The following is a 5865-nucleotide window of genomic DNA, read 5'->3' on the forward strand; positions in this document are numbered from 1 at the left end:
GTCTTAATTAAGGCTAATTAAGGTGTAGATCTTCTGAAGTGGCATCATTGAATCCACTCTACACATGTTACACACACAGTGAGCACGCGGGTGGAACAGTCATCATTCTACTGTTAGAAATGCTCAGAACCAGTCGGATTTAACGACTTTAAAACATGCAGGAGTTAAAAAAATTGTATTTCTTGGGCTCATGTGTTTTTTCTTGTTTAGAGGCATCTGACGGGAGGTCTTTTGTCTGGCCTAGTACCACCTAATGACATCACAAGGTAGCTCAATACAGGAGCTTTAATGTAGAGTTTACAGAAGGGACATGACTTGACTGCAGTAAAGACACAGTCTGTAGAGGCTTAAAGTGCACGTAACAGCAGCAAAGGAATGATCCCAATGAATAATCCTTTTTTATTCAGGTTTTATGAATGAATTCTATAACTTTACAATTGAAGACTTTGCAAAAACAGATATCTCCGTTTTGAAAATCAAAACGTTTTTGATGCCATCTTCTGCACATATTGTTAATAACGGCATAGATGAGGGGATTTGCTTGGGAAGGGATGAAATCATGTTTTTATTGCACTAAAATGTATATGTTTTCTTTATTTCAAATGGCGGTTCACATCTGCTTTTGCAAAGTAACTCTTCAATTCACCTTTTTTATTTATTTTGTAATTGATGGTTTTCATTTTCATCAATTTGTTCATTGATAGAGGCGAGTATGGTGTCTAAAAGTCTTAAAATGAAACATTGGCGTCACAAAATAACACTTTGTTGCACATTGTGTTATGATAAACATTTACAATTACTTGCGCTGTGCAAAAATGAAGATTAAATACAAGCCATAAACCACATTTGAACTTGACAAAAAATATATCAGATAAAAAAAGTATTTATTCCACTGAATCTAGGAAAACCACTGCTTTGGTAATGGTCTGTGTGACTGCGTTTTGGTCCAAGTGTAGGTCTGATTTAGCCTTTAGCACTTTCATGGAGCAAACTCACTGTGCATCATTCCCTGTGCAGCAGAGTGGTTTGTACAAACAGGGTCAAAAGGTCATTTATTGTACTGTTGTAAAAATGGATCATTAAAGTGATGTATTTAATTGTGTCGCGTTTGTGGAAATGATTTTGTATTTAAATTATGTTTTAGTTTGTAATTTGTTTTCCTTCACCTGGTTTAGAAGGTTTAGTTCTAGTTTAGACCAGCTTAGAAATCAACCAGCTCACATGTCACTGGATCATGTTGCAGTGAATTCAATTTTTTTTTTTTTTTAAATTGTCGCCTATATATACTACTACTACTACTACTACTACTACTACTACTACTACTACTACTACTACTACTACTACTAAAGGAACATTTCCTTTAAAACAGTGACTCGCCCATGGACTTAAACAGGCCCTTCTGTCCTCCACTTCTCGTTGAGGTGACGTAAGGCCTCAGCTCTGCACTGGACATTTCCTCTTCTCACAACACAGTGTTAATCAGATCGACTGTGATTTATGGCCCATTGTAATCACACAAGGCCATTGTGAGAGTCATAATGAGCCTTAGGAGGCAAGGTAAGAACAGCAGCGGAGACGAGGAGTCTAGAGGAGTTTGAAGAGTCCAGAAGAAGTCCGGATGAAGTCCAGAAGAAGTCCAGATGAAGTCCAGAAGAAGTCCAGAAGAAGTCCAGATGAAGTCCAGAAGAAGTCCAGATGAGTCCAGAAGAAGTCCAGAAGAAGTCCAGATGAAGTCCAGAAGAAGTCCAGATGAAGTCCAGAAGAAGTCCAGATGAGTCCAGAAGAAGTCCAGAAGAAGTCCAGATGAAGTCCAGAAGTCCAGATGAGTCCAGAAGAAGTCCAGATGAAGTCCAGATGAAGTCCAGATGAAGTCCAGAAGAAGTCCAGATGAAGTCCAGAAGAAGTCCAGAAGAAGTCCAGATGAGTCAAGAAGTCCAGATGAAGTCCAGAAGAAGTCCAGATGAAGTCCAGATGAAGTCCAGATGAAGTCCAGATGAAGTCCAGAAGAAGTCCAGATGAAGTCCAGAAGAAGTCCAGAAGAAGTCCAGATGAGTCAAGAAGTCCAGATGAAGTCCAGAAGAAGTCCAGATGAGTCCAGAAGAAGTCCAGAAAAAGTCCAGATGAGTCCAGAAGAAGTCCAGATGAAGTCCAGAAGAAGTCCAGATGAGTCCAGAAGAAGTCCAGAAAAAGTCCAGATGAGTCCAGAAGAAGTCCAGATGAAGTCCAGAAGAAGTCCAGATGAGTCCAGATGAGTCCAGATGAAGTCCAGATGAAGTCCAGAAGAAGTCCAGATGAAGTCCAGAAGAAGTCCAGAAGAAGTCCAGAAGAAGTCCAGAAGAAGTCCAGATGAGTCCAGAAGAAGTCTAGATGAGTCCAGAAGAAGTCCAGAAGAAGTCCAGATGAGTCAAAAAGAAGTCTTTATGAGTCCAGAAGAAGTCCAGAAGAAGTCCAGATGAGTCCAGAAGAAGTCCAGAAGAAGTCCAGATGAGTCCAGAAGAAGTCCAGATGAGTCCAGAAGAAGTCCAGAAGAAGTCCAGATGAGTCAAGAAGAAGTCCAGATGAGTCCAGAAGAAGTCCAGATGAGTCAAGAAGAAGTCCTTATGAGTCCAGAAGAAGTCCAGAAGAAGTCCAGATGAGTCCAGAAGAAGTCCAGAAGAAGTCCAGATGAGTCCAGAAGAAGTCCAGATGAGTCCAGAAGAAGTCCAGAAGAAGTCCAGAAGAAGTCCAGATGAGTCCAGATGAGTCCAGATGAAGTCCAGATGAAGTCCAGAAGAAGTCCAGATGAAGTCCAGAAGAAGTCCAGAAGAAGTCCAGAAGAAGTCCAGATGAGTCCAGAAGAAGTCCAGAAGAAGTCCAGATGAGTCAAGAAGAAGTCCAGATGAGTCCAGAAGAAGTCCAGATGAGTCCAGAAGAAGTCCAGAAGAAGTCCAGAAGGTTCCGAAAGGGTCCACATAGTCCAGAAGACCAGCAGAGACAAAAAGAAGTACAGAAGCAGTCCAGAAAAGTCCTCAAAGTCCAGGAGAGTCCAGAAGAGTCGTCCAGAAGAGAACTTTACGGACTGTGAGAAAAAGGCATTTTAAGGAAATGGCCAAGTGTCCCATAAATTAAATAATAAAACATCTTTAGCTGCAGATTGGACAATTGTGTTTTGTCCACATGAAATATTTTATATGTTGAGAGATCAAAATGACCAACAAATAAATACAATTAATGCAGTTTCATGAGTTAGTGTCTCGCCTTAAAGCAGGGGTGTCAAATTCATTTGGCCCGCGCGCCTTGTATTTGACACGAGCCTTAAAGTGTCACTTTTCTGCCCGTCTTCACTGAGGTTTCTTTGCCTGGAATCCACAGCTAGTTTAGTTCATTTAGGTGTTTTTATTGAGTACTTTTCGTTTCTCAGTCCTCTGCAGAAAAGATCAGAAAGTTCCCACTTGTCACTTGATCTCACATCTGGGCCAAAGTTGTTGACGTATTTCTTGGCTCGATGTTCCCGCTCGCTCTTTCTTTCTCTCCATCTGTGCTGCTGTTTCCCGCTGGCCACATATTTAATTGTTCAAACTGGACTCACTGTAAAAGAGACATGTTTGTGTAGATTTGAGGCACTGAGTTTGAGAGAGAGCGAAACAAAACAGGAAGAAGACACGTGGAGATGTGCGAGGTGAGAGACAAACGCAGGCCAGGTCAAATCAGATAACTGCAATAATCAGATAACACAATCATTAGATCTGATTGTCATGTTTGGAATAAAATGAAAAGATAAAATAACTTTCAAGCTTTGACATGTTCTCTTTAATTTATGTATTTGCCACATTATTTTGCACTTTTTTGCTCCATTTTCAGCTGTGGAAAGTAACAAATACAAAAGTTATAAAGTTACTATCTGTACTTTTCTTAAAGGTGGTATGGACGATTTTTTCCAGCAATTTTTTTTTATCTTATTTCCTCGTGGCGTGGACTGCCGATTAGTCCTGCCATGTATCAATCATAAAACGCACCTACCGCTCACCTGCAGCCGCGTCAGGCTCGTCCCCACGTTTCCGCGTGCCTAAGCGCATGGATCTATCATAATATAGTTCCCTCAGTGTACGGGGCAAAATGAAGACGGAAAAAGACAGTTCGAGCTGACGCAGAAGTGGACAGAAATCTACGGGAGACGAGAGATGCGATGCGCTCCGTTGCGCTAATAAACAAACGCTCGTGTGTGTTGTATCAGTCCACACGGGGGAGTGGCATGTGCACTTCCACCTGCGTTCTCAAATCGCCGAAAAATCGTCCATACCGCCTATAAGTCAGTTATGTGGTGGATTCTCTATACTTTCTATTCTATCAAGTTTTTTAACTGGACTGAACAGCAGAAAGTACTTTTCATATTATTTAAAGGGAGTGTCTACAGAGCCGCGGCCGAAACTGCCATGTTATTTTGTGCTGCGGCTCCTGAAACTGCTGCGCTATTTGACCGCGCCGGGTTAAGGTTAAGGTCAGGGTTAAGGTTAGGGTCAGGGTTAGGGTTAGGGTTAAGGTTAAGGTCAGGGTTAGGGTTAAGGTTAAGGTCAGGGTTAGGGTTAGGGCTAAGGTTAGGGTCAGGGTCAGGGTCAGGGTTAGGGTTAGGGCTAATGTTAGGGTCAGGGTTAGGGTTAGGGTTAGGGTTAGGGTTAGGGTTAGGGTCAGGGTTAGGGTTAAGGTTAGGGTTAGGGTTAAGGTTAAGGTTAAGGTCAGGGTTAGGGTTAGGGTTAGGGTTAGGGTCAGGGTTACGGTTAGGGTTAGGGTTAAGGTTAAGGTTAGGGTTAGGGCTAAGGTTAAGGTTAGGGTCAGGGTTAGGGTCAGGGTTAGGGTTAAGGTTAAGGTTAGGGTCAGGGTTAGGGTTAGGGTTAAGGTTAAGGTTAAGGTTAAGGTCAGGGTTAGGGTCAGGGTTAGGGTTAGGGTTAGGGTTAAGGTTAGGGTCAGGGTTAGGGTTAGGATTAGGGCTAAGGTTAGGGTCAGGGTTAGGGTTAGGGTTAGGATTAGGGTTAGGGTCAGGGTTAGGGTTAGGGTTAAGGTTAGGGTCAGGGTTAGGGTTAGGATTAGGGTTAGGGTTATGGTTAAGGTTAAGGTCAGGGTTAGGGTTAGGGTTAGGGTTAAGGTTAGGGTCAGGGTTAGGGTTAGGATTAGGATTAGGGTTAGGGTTATGGTTAAGGTTAAGGTCAGGGTTAGGGTTAGGGTTAGGGCTAAGGTTAGGGTTAGGGTTAGGGTTAGGGTTAAGGCTAAGGTTAGGGTCAGGGTTAGGGTTAGGATTAGGGTTAGGGTTAGGGTTAAGGTCAGGGTTAGGGTTAGGGTTAGGGTTAGGGCTAAGGTTAGGGTTAGGGTTAGGGCTAGGGCTAAGGTTAGGGTTAGGGCCATTTGACCACGCCGCGGCTCTGCAGCCACGGCCTTATTTAAAAGGTTATTTTTTCAGCTAACAAAGATATACACATAAAATTCACCAGAAAATATTGAAAATGAATTTGAAATTTTTCTGTTGACCAAAACTCAGCACAATTTTTGAAATAAAAATCGTTATATTTCGCAAAATCTTAGGGGAAAAAATGACTTTTGACTCTATTTTCAAACATTTACTTTAAATTACATATTTTTGATGTAATACCTTTTACTTGTATTATTTTCATCTTATATCTGTACTTTTGGGCCAACTTCAGTCACAAAATGTATCACTTCTTCCACCCCTGACAACATGATGAATCAGAAATAAATCAGATTAAGATCATTAGATTGAACATTTACTTGTCATTTTAACAATCTTTATAACTCCATAAATCAGATAATGATCGGACTTTGGGCGCCATGGAAACAGTGTAGTCCAAACAGGAAGTTAAAACAAAAACTTAAAAG

This window comes from Eucyclogobius newberryi, unplaced genomic scaffold, assembly GCF_026437365.1.
Source record: "Eucyclogobius newberryi isolate DKJ021-1_F unplaced genomic scaffold, fEucNew1.0.hap1 SCAF_232, whole genome shotgun sequence".
In the NCBI taxonomy this organism is placed as follows: Eukaryota; Metazoa; Chordata; class Actinopteri; order Gobiiformes; family Gobiidae; genus Eucyclogobius; species Eucyclogobius newberryi.